This window comes from Tachypleus tridentatus, chromosome 10, assembly GCF_004210375.1.
Source record: "Tachypleus tridentatus isolate NWPU-2018 chromosome 10, ASM421037v1, whole genome shotgun sequence".
NCBI classification, from domain to species: Eukaryota; Metazoa; Arthropoda; class Merostomata; order Xiphosura; family Limulidae; genus Tachypleus; species Tachypleus tridentatus.
The window spans coordinates 159,600,180-159,621,668 of NC_134834.1; the positions used below are offsets into that span (position 1 = coordinate 159,600,180).

Sequence of the window (21,489 nt, forward strand, 5' to 3'; positions counted from 1 at the left end):
ATCAATTGGGCAGGTCTTTGCTGTTGGAAGGGGATTCCAGAAACTGAGGACATGAACAAATTGTTTTGCATCTTGGGGCGAGAGAAAAAGATGTACCTGAGGAAGTGCCTGTACACGAAACCAAAGGAAGTGAATCTTGGGGTTTGCTGGAATAAATATTAAGGACAGGGATGGGTGTTGATGATTCATCAACTTTTTGAACCATGAAGACCAAAAGAATCATTTTCAAACCATATGAAAAGTCTTTTGACCTCCACTACTACAGTGGGAACTAAGTGCAGCAGCATACGCTTGAGATGAAGTGGTGGACAGCAACTTTCGAGCCTCAAGATAAGTCATGTTATGAAACGTCTTAAAATGCTGCACTGTTTTTCTTCCAACCATTTATGGCAAAAACGAAAGTGGGATGGGTGAGAGCCATTGAAACTGATGCAATGAGGGTCCGTTTTACACTCATAGGCATCTTGGTCCTTGCCACTGCAACAAGCACACGTCAAGGAACCACGACATGATGTCTTCAGATGACCAAACTGCTGACACTGGAAACATCCGAGAGGGTTTGGAATGTATGACCATACCTTACAATTAAGATAACCTACCTTGATGGTGGCAGGTAAATGCAGTGATGTAAATGTTAGAATATGGACATTGGTTGGCATCATAATTCTGTCCTTGCAAGTGGAGAAACTCCTTGGGTATAGAAACCAGTGAGAATCTCTGACTCTGGGATGTTCAAATCCCTCTCAACAATAACTCCTTGTGATGAATTCAAAGTAGCATGAGGAATAACCTCAATAGGTATATCCCCAATTACCTTCGAATGCAAGAATTTCGCTGTGCTGAGACGTGGATGTTTCTGCCAATGTCATTACAGCAAAGCTTTTTGACTGACTTTGGAGAGCCAGCATGTCCCTCTACTCCCTTCTTAATGAAAAAGGGAGACATTTCCCCAAAAGATTTGTCTGAGAGAGAATATAGTATAAGAAAATGAGGTACAGGTGTTACAGATGTTGAAGATCTTCAAGATGTGGTCATTTACCTATGGACTGTTTTTTCACTATCTAAGTTTTTATTTGGAGGATCCATAAAAAAAAGAAAAGAATTATCTTGGTGCCCACTGACCCCAACCACCATGAAGCCATATAAGGGGAAGCACTACAATGGCAAACAAGGACACTGCAGCAATGCTAAGGTTTTGTGACCACTATACCTAAACATGAGTATCAGATACAATGTTCACAACACCTGTTTTTATTTGAGAATGACCAACTCTGGTACTTGGTTGACCCTAGCCCAAGTGAACCAGCTGACTGATCCTAGGGGGACGACCCCAAGGCTGCCCATTTGCAGGAATTCAAGGCCAAACTAGGGAGTTCAGGTTGGACTCCTCTCCTTCCCTTCACAGGTCATGTTGCACGGCAAACCCATGGGTGGATGTTCAGATCCCAGAGGAGGTAAACATAAAGAACATAACCTTCCTTGGGAGGTCTCCTCACCACACACAGGAATCCACACCAAGGGGAACACCCTCCCTTGAAAAACAGAAGTGAATTGCTTGAAATTACCAAAATTTTAGAATCAGATGTTAAAAAAAATCAATGAGAAAAATGAACTGAAAATGTGTATTGTTGAAATATTACTCAATGATGATAATTTGTTGCCTGAGGAAGCATTAGGAGAATACTCTAACATCTCCACTAGTCAATAAGAATTAAGTGATAAAAATCCATTTGAAACAAGTAGAGCTTGAACAAGTTTGCATCAAAATCCAGAAAGAGAAAGCCCTTATCAAAGCAGAAAGTGAATGTCGAGGTTGAACAAACCTGCATCAAAGCCAAGAAGAAAAGCAGACTGAAAGTCATGGAATTTAGACTCTGATTGACCAAGGTAAAACAAATTTTCATTCAGTCTATGTATTAAAGTATCTCCATTTAACAAAAACGAAGCTGATAAATATTTCCAACATTCTGAGGAAGTTGTCCAAACCATGGAATGGCCCATCGAAAAATGTCATTATTACATGACTAGTAGAGACTAAGAAGTTGATGCAGCTCTTTCTCTGGAAAACTGTAGAGATTATGATAAAGTTAAACCAGTTCTTCTCAAAGTATAAGAATTAGTACTAGAGGCTTACTGCCTGAAGTTTTCAGGTTATTGCAAGTAAGGCTGCCAAACTTATATGGAATTCACCCATGAAAAAAGAAAAAGAAAAAAGGGGTTATTCTGATTGATGGTGTAATTCTACTTACATAGGAAGAAGTTTTAAGAAACGAAAACAATGATGTCTAATTGAAGAATAATAAATTTTGGAGTAAGACCTACTGTGCTAATTAAGGGTATATCATTATTGTTGGGAAACAATTTGGCTGCAGGAAGTGTTATTGCCAAACCCAAAGTGGTTAGTCAGCTGATCACTTTCATCTAAAGACTGTGTTGTTGTTGAGGAGGATCCAGATGCATTTTCCTTGTGTGCTGTAATTTGAGCTCAGGCTGACAAATTAAGCTGAAAACAAATGATAAAAAATATTTAGATGACATTATGGATTTGTCCGAGACATTTTTCAGTCTAACATGGATCTTGTGAACAACTATTTTACTGACAAATCTTTGGTGAGTGGCAATGATGAACGTGACAGATCTGATTCACCTGGTGAAGTTCTGCTTGCTTGAAGTAAAGTAATTGACAAACAAGAAAAAGATCCACAGGTCTCTTCACTATTAAAATGTGCACTCTGAAAGAATGAACTTGAGAACATTTCAAATGGTTACTTTTTTAAAAATGGTATGCACATGAGAAAATGGAGACCACCAAATGTGCCAGTTTCAGAGAATTGGGCTGTAGTTTATCAAAACAAAACTTTTTTGTTTGATCAAAAAAATAGTACTCGTGTTTAAGCACTTTCACGTTATCTAATTTTATTATTATAAGGTTATTTGTATTAACTGTATTACATATTGTCACAATTTATGAAACTGTATAATTCTTTGACATTGTATTAAAGTATTGTCTGCAATATGTGTATATAACATCATAGCTAAAAATTGTCTAAAGCCAATTTTTAATTCTCCAAGGAGGGAGGTGTAACCGATTTCCCATTATACATTTATTTTAATAAGTTTCATAACTTATACACATAATGTACAATAATTTAAATGTTTCTGTATAATACAAAATACTTGTCCACCAAATTATAGATAAGATTGGGTTAGTTTTATAGTACCAGATATGGTAACATAAGTGAAAGTGCACCATCTTGATGGAAGTTATATAATGTTACCTTAGCACAACTAGAAGGTTAATATAATAAAAAGTAAAAAAAATAACATTATGAGACTTAAGCTACTTAGGCTAAATATTTGTATTTTTGTTTTTTATATAGTCACTCTAGCATGAAAAAAGTTATGTCTAATTTCCTAATCCTTTTATGATAATTACGGGGTTGATTAGCTGGCATACCCCACATAGGGTACAGAAAATAAAATATAAAATATCACTGAAAACAAATGCTCGAGGTGTATTTAGGTTTTAGAAATTACACAGATAGTATTTGAGATTTTTGTTTTTTAATCATGATATGAAATTAGTTTGTACTTTAACTAGTAACTAAACAGACTTAATATTTTTACAAACAAAACTTTAGTAAAATTTTTTTCATTAAAAAATTGATATTTTTCTCTGCAAAGGAAGTTGTAATATTTACTTAAAGTTTGTTAAATTATATGAAGGAACACACTATATCAAAATTTATAGTATAAATAAGTAGTGCACACAAATGTGTACATTATAGCAAGCCTGCTGTGAAAGGGTTAAAGTGGAGGAGAACATAGTGTTCTATCAGTTTATTTTCCTTTTCTGTGACAAAACTGAATTTTTAGATATGTCATGTTCTTGCTAACCACTTTGTTATTAAAGTTTCTCTTTAAAAAGTCTAACTTTATATAACTATTTGCAGAAAACTAAAAATAAGATCATAGCATGTAGCTACCTCACAAGTATGACAGTAAAACTTCATGGTCTCGCCAACATGATTTAGACATTCAACAGGTTTATGGAGGATTATCCCATCTCCAGAAGTTTTCATTTCTTCAAAGGAAACCACCTACAGAGTATATAGATACTGTTAATTTTCCATCACTAAATGTGTTTAGTTTTGTCAATATAAAATCCCAGTGTCACATTATATTAGTTTCTAATTTCAAACTTAAAAAAAAAATGTAAGTCTTGTTTGACAAGTAGGTTAATATATAAATGAATTAAATTTTTAATTTTTTAAAACTTTTATTGTATAATCATAAGAAAAACTATGTTCACAAAAGAAGACTAGCAGTAAATTACCTTGTGATTTTCGAAACACCTCATATACTGGTGAGCCGTGACACAATTAGAACAAAGGAAAGTGGCACAGTCACTACACCTAGCAACAGCCTTTTCTTTGGCCTTGCAACTGGTGCAGATAATCTGTGTATTCTCAATGGCAGAAATATCCAGTTGGTTGCTGGTCACAAAATCCAATGGAAGTCCAGAAATACCTTTGGAATATAACTAAAAGAGAGATTTTCATTCTTTTCTGAAGCAAATATCAATTAACACATGAAGAGCACATTTTCATTACCCTACACACATGCACGAAAAATAAATTTAATAATAAATCTAAATTCATAATATTAATAAATGAAACTTACAGTTAACAACAAAACACCTGTATAAAAAAAACATTTAAGGCTTACCAGTGAGTCACTGCAAAAATATACAATTTTCAAATATGGAGCCAACTGTGTTCTCACAAATCAAACATTAAAGGTATCATACTATAAATGAATTCTTTGGTTATATGATACAAGAAAAACTTTTATTATCCATCTTCACTCAATTTTCTTCTCCATAGTAGTAACTTTTTTCTGAAGGCTGCAACCTTCTCTGCAAGTTTCAGAATGTGCATGTTGCTTCCCTGCATTAATTTTTTCAGAGAGATCACACAGGTGTGCTAATTTTGACAAAAAATCAGTATCCAAGAATATTTTTAGCACATTCATGTTCTTCTTCCAGATAAGAGTAGAGTTCCTGTTTTAATTCAAACATAGAGAACAGTACATTCCCACAGAAGTGCCACTGCAAGCTACAGTAATACAACAAAGATGCGTGCTCAGATCTCATATCCTCACAGTTTTTTTTGTGTTTTTTTTTTAAAACCTTACCTTCTGTGGCTGAGTTTTTATAAAATTCACCACTTTCAACGCACTTTCCAGGATTAGGTTCAGTGGAGAACTTGGGTATTTTGATGCAAGAGCTTCCATGCGGATTATGCATTGGGTCCACAGTGCATTAAGAATTTTCTTTGTATGAGTGCCTGCAATCCTCCATAACAGCTGGACATAAAGTGACTACCATCGGTACAGTCACTAATGCACTTAGTCCAGTCTAAGTTGTTTTCACACATAAAACTGTCAAGGATCTCAAACAACTCTTGAGCCTTTGTACCTGCAGTGATACTTTTACATTAGAGATCGTCCACAATTTTGTCACCATCTACAAACCGTGTGTATCAAAATCCATTGAGCATCCTTGTTACTATCCATCATCTCATCCAGCTGTAACTCGAATTCCTTCCCTTTCATTTTGTCAGTTAGCTGATTGTTGAGGTCTTTGGCCATGTGTTGGATTCTACAACTGGTAATATTGATGGATAAAGGCACCTTTGAAAGCAATCTTCCTGCAGGTTCACCAACCATAATGTTCATCATATCCACTGCAGCTGGTAAAAATCAGTTCTTCTGCAATGGTGTGAGGCTTTTTACATTTCACGACTATATGCCACCTTGTAGGATGCTAACAAAGCATTGCTTAGTATCAATACTTGTTTCAAAAATGTACCTTTCTTTCAATTCTTTTAACTTTCTGGTAAAATAATCACAGGATTTACTAGCCATGTTAGGATGACTGGTCTCTAAGTGGTATTTTAGTTTACTTGAAAGCATGCACTCTGGAGCAAAAACTTTTAAACATAATACACACTGCAGACACTTCATGATTGACATCTACTGAAGTAAAACCAAAATGTAGATAACTATCATCATATCTCTAATTCTTCACAATTTTGTCACTGGTATATGGTTCACCATCCTTTTCTTCACCCCCACACTTCTTAATATAATGTTTAAAAACCTTTCCATTTTTATGCACAAGGACTAAAAATCAACAAAATAATTCACTGAACTGCACTAGACCTTGCAGACATGATTACAACATCCTTCAGTTATTTCAATTACTGATGGACCTGGAGATTTAACAGGTATTTACATACAATATCTAAGAAATAAGAAAGTTCGAGAAGTTACTGGCATAGCCAAAAGTACAAGTAAACAAAAACATTTAAGAATGTCATCTAAAAGGAATATAATCTAATGTTAAAACCGTGAACTACCTTGAGCTAGTGATGTTCACGGTGTCCAAAAGATGCCAGCATCTTTGCTGTATTTGCCTTGAAAATGTGAAGTATTCTGCTGTGCTCTTGGGCATCACAGTGCATAGTTTGGGAACTACTGAACTATGTAGTCGTTTACTGCTTGCCATAGGTTGCTAAGCCTCAGATTTTATACACACACAGTGAAACAACCAAAAACCATAAGTTACTCATCACTACCATACAATTCAACTAATTTATTAAGCTATATTTTGGTCTAAACAATATATTGAAATTTCAAGGTCACCAAAGTCTCACCATACCACTTGGAATCTAGCATCAAATCAAAAGAAATTTGCTACCCCAATATATCAAAGAGGCTGAGAAAACCACTATAGAGGCATTCTGAGCTTTCAGTCAATTACTCATACATCACATACAGAAATAAGTATATATAAACACTTCCAAAAATGGAAAGAGGTGGTCAGGTGGACTACTACTCAGTAAATATAGCAATACTTCAGCAAATAAAAAATTACAAGAGGTTCTTTTTCTAGATTCAAGGGTGTCATCAGTAATCTGAATTCCTAATTTGTATAACATTTTACTTTGTATTCAGACATTACAGACATCTAATTTGAACCAGTGCTACATTCAATATGCAACACACACAGGTTAAGATTTCTTCTTATTTACTTTTAAATTAAGAAATTATCTAATGGAGAGTACTAATAAAAGTTTGTAATCTACAATTTGATACCAAACTTACTGATAGATTAATAAAATAGTTGTTCAATAAAACTTGGAATGTGAGTCAACAAATGCAATGACAGTTTTCAACCTGTGACCAATGTAGAAAACTATTTTTAATGTCACTCTGCCAAAAACCTTACATTTGTCTTGTTACACTTATTAGTATAGTTAAAATCCTACCATCTGTTTAAGTAATATTTGCAACATACATTAAGGTAAATATACACAAATCTTTCTGTAATCTGTATTGACATGATTAAAAAAACTATACCCTAAACAATACAAGCAATATTGGTAGCTTGTAATAAACAACCAATATACTGAGCTAAAGATACTGTTATTTAAAAAGATATAAGGTGAAGATGTACAGGCATCACTGTGAATTATTATGTAATAAACAGCCACCAGGCTACAATCTCACATACCTAACTTTCCACTAGATCACTCTATTCACTTGAAGGTTTTCATCCATTCACTTTCCTAAACAAAACTATATACCATTTGCTCATATTACTTCTTTGAAAACTATACACTGACACACAACATGTATATTCTGCTCCATCTAAATGGTATTTAAACCTTGCCTGTAGATATTTTCAATGCTGGGCTGCATTAGTAATTCAAATCAGATGCTGTGTCATCATATAAAAGGGTGAGAATGAAGGGCTATAATAATAAAACTGCAGACAAAACCGCAAGAGAAACAAGATATAATTCATTATATTTTCAAGAAATAAGTTTCTTAGAAAGTATACTTGGTTTTGGATTATAAAAAGAATATGAAAAATCAACACTTACACTGTTCTACATCATGACTCCTTGGAACTGTGCAAAACAATGCATGTCTGAATTTTTTTTTAATTATACTAAACAAATGTTTAAAAATAATAAAATATAAATTAATATTTTTGAACCAAAATAATCAGAATTATTATTTTTGGTAAATTCTGAAACTTATGCTCATATGCATTTCATTTATTCCTAAAAGGTGTAACCCCAAATATGATAGGATTAATTCATCTTTTTCTAAACTACAGCAAAATGCAATTATATATGGTTTTAGGCAGTTTGCTAATCCAGAAAGTACACTAGGATAAGCTACGGCAATATTATACTTGTTGAACCATAGAACTGAGAAAAATACTATGTATAATAAACCATTAAAGATACCTTAGATTCTTGTTTACATTCTGGGCAAGTTAAAATATCCAATGTGTCACATGGTTCCAAATCAAGCTGTTTGTTTCTTGAGTCGAGCAACTCTTTTTCTAAACAAGTCTCACAAAACACGTGAAGACATGAAAGAACCCTAGGTTGCTTCAATTCTTGATTACAAAGGTTACAGAAGTGGTCATTTTCAGGTTCTGGAGATGACTGAAGTGGAGAAAGCTCATTGGATGCCATGATGAACAATCTTCACACCTATATAAATATTGAAGTCTTTTCTTAATCACAGTGTACACTAAAATATAGATGGTTTAGTAACCACAACCAATACAAGTTGCAGTGTAACTTACATATCAGAACTACGTTTTGATATGACTTGGCATTTTTTAGATAGTGTCATTCTACTGAAAACTGGTAATTTTGGGAAGGGTACATTACAGACCTTTCTGATGCAAATTATTCCTACAATAAGATCACTTCATTAGGTTTGGAAATTATATGTCTCAGACAACAGTATTTAACAAATGGCTTATGGAGAGACTGCAGGCAGGTAGAAGTGTGATTTGGATATGGAAACCTTACGATAGTTTTTTTTTGCAATGAAAATTAGACTGCAAGATTACTGTTAAGATGCATGGTCTTTAGAGAGCATAAAAATGTTATATGGACTAAGCAGTAAGGATTTAATATTTTAATATAATGTACTCACAAACAACACCTTTATACTGTACATACACACTCACTTACACTAACCTGTCTATTAAGTTACATAAATTCATGCTTACACAACGCAAGGGATTTCCATTCCACCAGTAAATGACAGAACAGTGAAGATGTATTAACTAAAATCTTAAATTATAATTATGAGATACAATGCACATCATAGATTATAATTTTGCTTACATGGTGCTTTTGTAAAATGTGTGTCCATTTTTGCATAGCAGTCACATCAGGCTATCTGCTGTGTTAACCAAGGGAAACTGAGCTCATGATTTTAATGTTGTAAATCCAAAGACTTACTGCTGTTCCAGCTTAGGACTGGAAAATTCATAATAGCAAAAGTATGAACTGAAAAATCATCTTTACCAATACTTATCAAACAACTGTGATGAGGCACAATTTCATGGACTGCTCATAAACTTTTCACATTAATAACCTTGATAATCTATAACATTAGCTTTTATCTTCTTGTGACTGAAACTGTGAAAAAAAACTGTTGGTTTTATAGGTTACATTCTTGCACATTACAACAAATATACACCAGTTCCAGATTAAAGCATAAGCAAAGCTACAGTTTATGGCCTCAATATATGAAGCCTCTTATTCACCTTTAAGAAACACCCCATTTCACTGTTTTTATCATATGGGGCTTCTTAAACTTAACATCACTTAGGACCTCAGCCTTTCATTATTTGACACTCACACAGACAATATAAACTCCTTGAGATTAGCAGTTCACTTTCCAGTTGAAGATTTTGCCCTTCTCTGTGCAGTAATTTTGGTTTCACATAAGCACCCAGTCTTTTATTAGTCCAAACCACACACACTTTTTTTCATATCTCAAAAACTGCACTATTATTATACTCATTAATTTAAAATAAAACCTTGTTCAGCATGCAGTACCCACAAAGAACCTATCTCTCAAAGAAATAATTTAAACAACCAGAATCAGGAGATAATAATGGTGTACAATTCAAAGTTAAATGCCATCATACTGTAACTCAAGAAATAAAACACAAAGTTTTTCTCAGGTTGAACAAGTTTGGTGTTAAAGTCCTTACTTTTATATACAAGTCAATTCATAAGTACACCCAACTAGACTGATGAGGAAATGTTGTATGAGCAACTGAAGAAATATTTTTAGCATTAATCTATTTTTTCAAAAAGTTACATTTAAAATATAAAGTATTTGGTTTGAATAAAAGTATTAACCAATTAATGAAGTTGAAGACATACTTATATTAAGGCAAGCTCAAATTGATAAAATACTAGGTATCTTTTTGTTTTTTTTCTCAGTTGAGTCTCCCATTACTTTTGACTACAAAATATTTATTGTTGTTGGAAAATCACAAATTGAAATTTTGTCTTATTGTTACTTAAAATATTACATTTGGGTCATTTCATGTCAACTCATCCAGAAGCAAAAAACTTTTCCAAGTTAATATCAAAATTTCTTGAAAAAATTCAAGTAAAAACATCATTTTGATTTATTTAGCCACACAAAATCCTAAAGCCTTACTGCATGGCTGAATTAATCAAAATGAAGTTTTTACTTCAATTTTTTCAAGGAAAACTATGGCATGAACTGGAAAGCCCTATGCAAGTTAGGATGAAATGACATTTTTATATTCCACCACATAAACAAGTTTTCTTACTGGCAATAAAATAATAAATGCAAAACTTTTGAGTTCCTGAACCATGAACCTTAAAAACAATACTGAAACCACAATGTCCGATTTACATAAATGCTAATAATTAAAGTACATCACTGATTTCAATAGAATAAAATGCAAACAAAACAAAGAATTTAAGAGCTGTTGTTTGTTATTAAGCACAAAGCCCTTTGTATAGCTTTGTGCTCTACTTACCAGGGGTGTCAAAACCTAGATTCTAGTGGTACAAGTCTGCAGATGTACCACTGTGCCACTTGTGGGCAGGATTTAGTGAAAGTAGACATTACTTTTTCATGCTTTGTTTTGAAAATAATTCAACCCTTAGATAAAGTTTCAGTTAAATTTTACTCTAAATAAAAAATTACACCTATGGTAGCCAAAAATTAAATGAGAAGAAATGACTCTCACTCATTTTAAAAGTTCACTTTGTTTGTAGTCATGTCTAGTGTACACACACTGATAATTAATTATATTTGAAAAATAATTCACACAACTACTGCACAATTAATAATCCCACTGTAATACATTATCTGAAATGAAGTAAATACTTCTTAAGATACTTTATGCTACAGAAAGTGATACAATTATTACAGTGCTCCGTTCATGAAATGATTCATTACAAAAGCAATACAGATAGATATCCATGTAAAATTTATAATTACACATATATAAAATGTTAGTTTGTTAGGCACAAGTTATTTTCTTGCTTGCCCCTCCTTTTATACACAGTACATTTCTTTACTTGTCACACGCACATTGTTTTGAGTTTATGACTGAAAATATTTCATGTTAGTCATATATTAAAAATAATTTCTTTAAGTAATTTAAATTAAATGTATTTTTTAAACATGCTATTAACCAATATTGGTTCAAGTTCATAAACTGAAGGGTACAATTTTTTTATATTTTTATCTTCAATCATGTTTCTTTACTTCATAAAATTAAGTAACTTTTTAAAAATTCAGAACAGTGAATGCAAAAAATGGACATAGAAGATATATATTTCTATAATAATAGTTCAAAAGATGTTCAGCATATAGAAGACAGTGCTTTCAATTGGGAGTATCTGCCATCCTCAGATGATTTTAAAAAAGATAAGAGGCAGGGATGGTAATAAGCCATAGTGGGATGGGCTGACCAGAGAAGTCAGCAATGCCATCTAAGTATAGACACAATTCAGTCAACTACACCTGGACACAAAAGCCAAGAAGAATAATGGCAAACCATCTATTCTGAAAGAGCATACACCACTGAGGAAGAAAAACCCCAGGTGGGATGCTGTGGTAAGGATCAGTTTTGAAGCATACTATAAAGACAGTTGCAAATTGCAGAGGTGAAGAGGAGGTTTGCAAGACTCAGTGTACAAACTCTAGACTGGAGAACTGCAGAAAGCTCCTGAGCAGATTTGAAGCCCCATATGGTGAATGGAGTCCAATATTTTCAATGCAGAAGTTCTAGCAGAACCATAGATCAAACACCCATAGTCCAGTTTGGATTGAATGAGGGCCTGATAGATCTTTAGCATAGAACATCAAACTGCTCCCAAAGAGGTGAAAATAAGGACAAAGAGGATATTCAGTACCCTTGTGCACTTGACACATCACTGCTTGATGTATGGAATGAAGGTCAGCTTACTGTTAAAGATAAACTCCAAGACCTTTACTTCAGGGACAACAGGAAGAACAGCATCATCGATACAGAGCTTAGGATCAGGGTAAATACCTGCATCGAGGTGGTGCATGTGCACTCAAGTTACCATGTAAAGTATATATAACTGACCTTTAGTCTTCCTTCTCTCATGTTTCACTGGACTTGTATTTTGTAATATATAAGCACATTTCAATTGTTTTACACTAAATATGTATGAAGATTATTTAGAAATAAATTATTAAACTTTTTTTAAAAATATAGAACAATAAATAAAGAAGTAAAGCAAGCAATATTTCTTTTAGCTATGACCTTTGAATTTGGTTGCTGCTAGACAAAAAATTGCGAAGACTTAAATTTCTTTTTAGATTTTATATATACAAGTTGAATAACCAAAAAAAAAAATCATAAATAACTATACTAAGACCACAGAATTCTATTATAATTTATTAAGCTTAATAAATAAGGTGCATTTAGGTTTTAAAAAATATGAAACTGAGCAGACTAAAGACAACCTACCTTCTTGAAATTTTGTTTTGAAAGAATGTGGTAGCCTTGCACAGACTAAAATGGCTGTGAAAACCACTAGGGAGACATTTTAAGCTGTTGATTAGTTATTCATATGTCATGTATTAAAGTAAGTGTATATAAAAGACTGTTTCGAAAAATGGAAAGAGGTGAATGGGGCCAGTGTGTTTGATTCAATATATAAACCATATCTCAGCAAAATAAAAAGATACAAGGTTCTTAATTTACATTCTAGCTTAATATTTGTAATTTGAGTTCCTAATTTGTATGAAACAATAGAATTTGTATTTTGACTTCACAAACACCCAATTTTCAACAGTGCTGCATTTAGCATACCATGACTCTTTACAATATTTTTTTTTAATTTTGCACAAAGCTACTCGTGGACAACTTGCACTTCATTACAATCTATATTTGCATTATTTTAATAGTTACTTTTAAATTAATGAATTAACTCATATGTAAGATTAAAGTTTGAATTATAATCTACAGTTTGATTCCAAACTCATTGTAAAATTCATTAAATAGTAGTTCAATAAAATTTTGAATACAAATCAACAATTGCAATGACATGACCAGTTGCAAAAGGGTTAACTCACCTCATAGGTGCTTGAAATATTATAATTAACTATGCTATAATTAAAAAAAAAAAGTCACTACATTTTATAAATATTAGGCCACAAAGTTAAAAGCTACAAAAATAGAGCAGGGTGACTACCTCAATTACGTAAGAAAATGAATGAAACTGATTAGTCATATAAAACACTTGATAAAAATTTGTTAAATTGTTCAATGTTATTTCAATTCTCAACCAAGTTCAATAAGTTCCTCAACTCTAATGAACACTCAAGTTACTATGAAATAAGAAGTCAGAGAACTGATATTTCACCACATTCATATCTGAGAAAATGTACAGTGAAAAATGGGCATTTTTTGGTGTAAAAACTAATCCCATGTAATAAAGTGAAACTGTAACCATTCATTGCTAACCCATTCATTACAAATTATAAACATTTTTATTTTACTACAGAAATGATACCAAAATATGAAGCATTATATAGGCTAGATCTCCAACTGCCAAGTCTTGATCAATATTAATAAGACCCTGCAAGATGCAAGTATATAGTAAATTTTCTACTTTCTATTGTTATAGAATTTATACACCCTTGTGCAAATTAATTGAAACAAGAAGGAAAATTACAATATTTTCAATTTTTTGCGTTTTATTTTTGAGAATCCAAAAATTACTTACAAATTAATACGATATGATTGCCTTTATTTTTCAGAAGATCATTAATCTGCTTTGGCATCAAGTCCACGAGTTGACTGCAATCTTTACTAATTCTTGGATTGCAGTACCACACCTCAATTAGCTTATCTTTCTTGGTACAGTCTTTCTTTAGCAATTGCCCAAAGATTTTCAATAAAATTTAAGTCTGGAGAGTTTCCAGGCCAGTCCAGCACCTTAATTCATGTTGTAGTCATAAAATTCTTCACAAGTTTCAATGTGTAGCACGAAGCTAGATCTTTGCCAGATCCATCTGGAAATCTCTTTTTCAATTCCTGAACAACTCTTCTCTGCAAAACTTGATGTACTGTAGTCCTGTAGTTCTATGATATGTAAGCCTCCGATGCCATAGTAGCTGAAAAGCCCCAAAACACCTTGTTCAAGGGATGTTTTATGAACTTATTGATGTAAGATTCTTGATTTTTCTCACCTGGAGATCTGCAAACATGCAGACTTCTTTGACCCTGTATGAAGAAACAAGTCTCATCACTGAATAACACTTTCCTCCATTGTTTTTACGTCCAGTTCTTGTATTTCAAACCCCATTGATACCATTTTTTTGTCATTAAATTGGTAAGAAGTTTTTTGACTGGTCTCCTTGCCCTTCTAATGCAATTTCAAATGATGTAATATTCCTCAAAATTTTGTCACATATCCCAAAAATAGATCGACCATACTGCAAAACACAGCTAATGACGCCGTCTGTATGAAAGAATGACTATTAAAGGAAATCAGCAGGTCCATCAAGCCTACACCGGCCGCCATGCTGAAAATATTGTAAAATGACCATTTGTTTCAAGTAATTTGCACAAGGGTGTAGTTTTTACACTGTCATGGTGGCTACTTTTGCTTTCTTCTCTAACATGTGACATCTCCTCTGCCCACCAGGATATTTCAGTATTTTAAGTAGGTGCTGAATTGGATGGGAGCACTAAAATATTCTCGAGTGTCTAATTATAAAAGTGATCAACAAATGCCACCAGTTAAAGAAATTAAAAGGTGATGACATCAATTGGACAAAGAAAGCTAGTTTACTTCCTAGATCCAAGCACACTTTCCATGTCTAGTTCTATTTGACTAGCATGGCAAAAATTCATCTTGACAGATACAGCCAATGAGCTATTCACTGATCCACCAGAGACGATCATTCACTTGTCTATCCAGGTACCAAGCAGTTTTATTTGGTTGTCTAAATATTTTCACTATTCTTTAATTGTGTTTAAACTGGTTATTTTTCATGCAATTTTAAATTCAGTCAAATTATTGATTAAAGAACACTCCGAACACTCCCCTTATTTCTTAATTGCCTTTTGATTGGTATTATTTAACACCATCATTTAAACAGAGTAAGAAGCAAATAATAACAGTTCTCAAAATCTGCACATAATGTCCAAGGAAAAAAAAAAAAAAATGTTGCCACAAGTGCAATAATCAGGACTTTGTCATATAAAATGCTGTAGTATATCCCCAATATATTTTCACACAGACTAGAATATAAAACCCTATTACTAATGCACTTTTGAAAGGCAGACCTTTATACATTAAGTGCAAACTGGGAAACTTCCCCATAGACACTTGATATACAAGCAAAGTACATGACAATCGTTCTCACCAAAAATAAAGAAAAAAAAAAGCATTAGGCTCTTACACTAATTAAGTACTTCTGGTGAATACATAAAATAAGGGGAAGCTTTACAAGTTAAAGCTCATGAATTAGCTTTGCTACATTACACGCATATGGTATTCAACTTTCTTAGCAAGCCAAATTCAAAATGAAACGTTGTTTAATGCTAGCAAAATATGGTGAAACAGTCCTCAATTTTGTTTTCAGACATATTCCTCATTCTTCAAAACATAAAACTGAAATCATTTGCTCATTCACTACAAAGCAGTAACTTAAAAATGCCAAAATAATGTAAATATCAAGCAGTAAATTACACAATCCCCTTTTATGCTACAACAAGCAACAATTTAAAATGCAACTCATTTGCACATGGTTTGACAGACTGCAGTTATTTTTGAATCACATTTTGATTAAACAAATGATTTATTATTTGAATTTATAAAGTGTAAAGGCAACTAGACAAAATAATCTTTTCTTAGTAAATAATTGTCTGTTACAAAAGGGTAGTGTGTTTTACAGATACAGTAAGGCCTACACATTCAAAACTATATGAATTTTTATAAATTTAACATTCATTTTGTTACAGTAATCAAATAATTTCAATCTAATTGAAATTTCAAATTACACTGTGAGGTAACAGTATTATTATATATTACTGTTATTTTTTTATCTGTTTAGTTGTGTAGAAAATCTTAATCCTTGGCATTGTTCACAAGACATACTGGTAAAGAAAACAAACCAATGTAAACTCCCAAACTATTAAAGAAATATTAACAGTTTCTTTTATTTTAAGCATAAATCTATGCAGAGCCATCTAGAGAAAAACTGTGACAAAAACTATTTATCACTCTGATCCTGTAAAATTAACACCTGCTACTAGTAATATTGGTTTTGGCACCCCATGGAATAGGTGCCCTAAACAGGGTTACATACTGTTCACTTCAAAAGTCACCCCAAAAGACATTAGAAGATGAACTGAAAATGCAAAAAGGAACTTATGTCTCACAAGTTTATGTGAAAATGTAAAAATTACTGTAAAGGAACATCATGTATGATGTCTGAAGAACTAAAATTTATTTTTCTAAAATAAAAAGTATGTTTGCAAATATCTTCCATGAAATAGTCACTTAACATGGTCTTAGGACTGGCTCCTTCATTTAGAAATAATGTTGAGAATTGTTGTGGTAATACAGTCATGAATGTATTTTTATGTAACTACAAAGACCTGATATCATAATTTGGCAAATTGTTTAAGGTATTAAATAATTATTTTTGTTAATAAAAATTAATGTTACAGAGGCTACATCCACAAAAAATGAAATGGTTTAAATTCATTTTAAGTTACTGTAGTTTTTTACTATCCACTAAATTTTCAATTATACACATGACAAAGTTACAACCACTTAAGACCTTACATTACCTACTTAACCCTAAGCTACACTTTCAAATTTTAGACTTCTCAACTGAGGAAAAAAGAAATAAATGATAAGTACAGTCTTACACTAATCATCACTAACACTTTTAGGTAAATATATGAAGCATGCGACATATAAGAAACAGAAAACTAGCCTGATTAATTAGTGATAACTTACGTATCTCAGAATGGCTGTTATGGATATTAACACTTTTATTGATGAGGAGAAAATAACGTTTCAACCTTCCTGGGTCATCTTTTTAACCTGAAAATAACCTAGGAAAGTTGATACGTTGTTCTCTTTTCATCAATAAGTGTTAATACCCATAACAGCCACTCCGAGATATATTTTTATTTCAATTGGGTTTCTCGTCATAAAGAATTAATGATAAATTAATATTTAAAGCCAAATTGTGAGGCTAAAAAAGGTTGTGCACATTCTAAAACTCAGAGAAAATAAACATTAGAACTACCATAAATCAGGGTTATCTCTACAGTGATGACATACCTGGAACACTATTGATTTTGTTGGCATTTACATGGATATCAGACCAAAAAAATGTTTTCAGATGAATCAGAATTTGTGTAGTTTTGGGAGATAAATGAAATAAAATTACTGCAAAAATCAACACTCAAATAAGAAAAAAAGACTATTTTCTTTAGTAACATTTCTAGCAATTGCTCTTTGTAAGACTTAATTCACTTTCCTACAAAGCATAAGGAAGAGAAATTGCTAAAGATGTTCCTACAAAAAATTTTTTTAGTTAAATGTGTTTGCAGTAATTTTCTTTTAAATGAAAAAAGGAGCAGTATGTATAATTAAACTAAGTCACCTATCACAAGTGTCATGGCCAACACTGAATATCAGTGTTGAACTTTGAAATGTATGTTTTGCTTATTACAGATATTACTATATAAATTTAAAATATTCACTTGCAATTTTATACACTTTTGGGGGTAGGGGATGGGAAGTTCTGTTACACAAGTGGAAAGTATTGGAGAATGGGTATCTTTGAACAAATTCATAGTTATTTAATAAGTTTGATAAACTTATTTTCATAGTCTTTAAATTTATGTTTTGCTCACAATTCATGTTCAAGGGCATTTACTGGCTTATTTGCTAAACTAGCAGTAATACTTACTCATCATATAAATATCAAACAAAAGAATTACAATAAAATTTAATCAACAGTCTAACCATAAGCTAAGTTATATAAATTAAGAAGCTTATATAATACACTTAATTATAGTTTATACCATTTAAATAAAAGTATAATTCATTAATTATCACTTAATGCTTCATCAAAGGTTGATATAACACTGACAAATACTGGAGCAAAAATTATATTTTACCGAAATATAAGCTTATTTTATACATACATATTTCTACAAATGAAACATATAGTAATGTCTACAACTCAATCGTGTCTTCGACGCTAACAATACTATTAAAACGACTCTTAAAAGTACATTAGGCTAAACAGTTAAGTTCAGAATGAAGTTAAACAGGAAGAAAATGGCGAACAGGTGCATGGGTGACCTTCTTCGATCTTTGCATGTTACTTGTTATACAGCTTTGAAATTCCACACCACACAACACAACATAATCTTCCACAAAATCTTGTGTAAAATACTAAATTAAAATCGAAAATCAAAACGCAAGTACAAATAACAACACTCATAGATACCTTTTGGGTGTAATGTTTAACGAAAGGAATCAAATACCTTTAACAAATTTATTTGCAATCTACTTCCATTAAAATCCAACATACGTACCATGCTCTTTTAACGCTATACACATGCGCAATAGCTAGTATCAGAGGTTTACACATTCGCCCGTGTTTTTCTTATTTAAATTTATATTAAACATAGTTTGGTGGCCTAATAAAACATATGTTTGAAAATATTAATATATCATATATTCATAATAAGTTGTCTATTAGTTTCAATAAAACATGATTGTTAATATATCGCCTTTTTGTTTTTTTTAATAATATTTATTATTCAACTTTTTGTTGAATCGTAATTTAACTATAATTCAATTTCCTATTTATTATTGTTTAAACAGTAATTGATAAATGCTTACGTCATTATTTTTGCTTTTTATTTCTACTCGTATTTCTAGCATATTTATGTATATTTATTTTCTCACGTTCAATACAAAACAGAATTTCACTCTCCAACGTTTTGGTTACGGATTTTTATAAGGAGCTACTGTGGGAAGTCTCCTTCAAACACATTTAAAAATTCCAAACTGATATTCTGGGGTGTGTGCATATACTAATAGAATTATAAGTTATATTTTCTTCAAAAAACACTTTGGTATTATCTTAAAATAAATCAATAAATGCCTGATTTCAGATTTCGCACAATTTATATTATGTTTATAAAAGTTTCAGCTTTCTCCTTATTTAGGATGTTGAGCAATAGACGCAATTTTCCGAAAAATGTGAAAACCGAAATGTTGATAAAAATGATAAACAATGCAACATACGAAATTTGGTGTTCTTTTATTCATTTTTAATTGTGTTTAACAAATTTAATTTATCATTATATATTTCAGAAAACAAACGTTTTGTGTTAATGTTGGCTAGATATCGCGGATTAATGTGTAAAAATGTCTGCAATTTTCTTGAAAATTTAGAAAACCCTATAAAACGCAAGATAGGCGCAAATAGAAGGAATTTTTCATTGATTAGTAAGTCAATCATTTCATTTTTGTAAATAAGTAATTATTGAAGGGAGGGGGTAAAGGGCCAGAGAAAGATGTGATTGATAAGGATGTTATAGTTACAGGTAGTTCTTTAACAAGGCATTTAGATAGGACAGTCTATAAGGTAAATAAGAAGAAAAGAAGCAGATTATGCTACCGCTAGGGGCGGTTGTAGTTATTCTGGAGCCCCAAGCAGAATTCAGTAAATGAGGTCCCATAATGGTAAGAAAACTCAGAAGTAGATTAAAAGGCATAGGATCAGGGACTTATTTGTGTGGGGCTCTAGGCAATTGCCCAGTTTGCTCAACAGGTAAGACCACCTGTGCCCCTAATATAATAATGTAGGGGAAGGTAGAAAGGAAAGATAATTGATAAGTACAAAGGGTTTGAAGAAAATTGCCATAATGTTGACAGAGATACTGCCCAGAATTAACACTGTGAATGAATTTATAAGTAGGTCACTAGGACTAGATGCTAGGCTTAGGTTAATATATATGGATGAGCAGATAGGCTGGTTGGACTTTTATGATCAGTTTAGTGGGAGGAATAAACCGTTTAGAATGGATGGTATATATTTAAATAGTGTCGGGGCTGGCTTGTTTGCTAAGGCTATTAACTCAGCTGTAAGAGAAGTTTTAAATTAGGAGGTGAGGAACAGGAAAAACTAAGTGCAAAAAGAATAATAGGCAGATAAACGTTTAGCATAAGAAATTAGTATAGTAGTAGTTATAAGGACAAGCACAATTGTTACTTTTGTAATGCCAGAAGTATAAGAAATTAAATAGATAAATTTATAACACTGGTAGAAATGAAGGGTTTTGGTATAATTGGAATAACCAAAACGTGGTTAAACGTAGATGATTCCTCAGATAGACGTTTCTTTGAAATACAGAGTTACAGGCTATTTAATAGGAATAGAGTTCTAAAGAGGTGAGTGGCTTTAAATGTAAAATGTGAGTTATGGCCTGTTGAGATTGAGGATATTAAATATAATAACCGGGAAACTGAATCCGTTTGAGTTTTTCTTAGTGGATCTAAAGGGAAAAGACTTTTTATTGAAAGCTGTTACACACCACTAAATGATAATAATGAAATTAGTGAGAATTTTACAATAAGAATAAGATTTCAGTTGTTAATGAAATCATAATTATGAGCAATTTTAATTTCAGGCATACAGATTAAGTGATGTTAGAATCAAACTACGAGAGAGAAAGTTTTTTGGAAATTGTTCAGGATGGTGTTCTTTGCCAATTAGTCAAGGAATCCACAAGCAACAATGCTAATTCAGATTTATAGTTACCTTCAAATATAGAAATGATTGATAAGAAAGAAATTGGGGAACATCTGTGTGCAATGATCATTGCTCTATTAGGTTCGATGTTTTGTTGCATATAGAGATATGAAATAATTAACATTTTGACTACAAGTTTAAAAATGCAAATGTTAAAGGGAATTATTTGTTGTGAATTGAGCAACTGAGTTATTTGGATTCATTTATCAGATGTTGAAAATGTTTAAAGATAATTTTTTAAATATTTAAGATAAACATATTTCTTATAGA

The 21,489-nt window shown here is 32.1% G+C and overlaps 1 pseudogene across 1 annotated transcript in view; it reads right to left on the reverse strand.

The window, feature by feature from the left end:
* LOC143230766 (protein meiotic P26-like) overlaps nt 1-19,018 on the reverse strand; it is a 33,190-nt pseudogene extending 14,172 nt beyond the window's left edge. The window contains exons 1-4 of the transcript XR_013016622.1: nt 18,904-19,018; nt 8,325-8,576; nt 4,337-4,543; nt 3,987-4,100 (exon numbers count right to left, since the gene is read on the reverse strand). The product of XR_013016622.1 is annotated as a protein meiotic P26-like (transcript). The remainder of the gene's footprint in view (nt 1-3,986; nt 4,101-4,336; nt 4,544-8,324; nt 8,577-18,903) is intronic.
* Between the last annotated feature and the right edge of the window lie 2,471 nt (nt 19,019-21,489).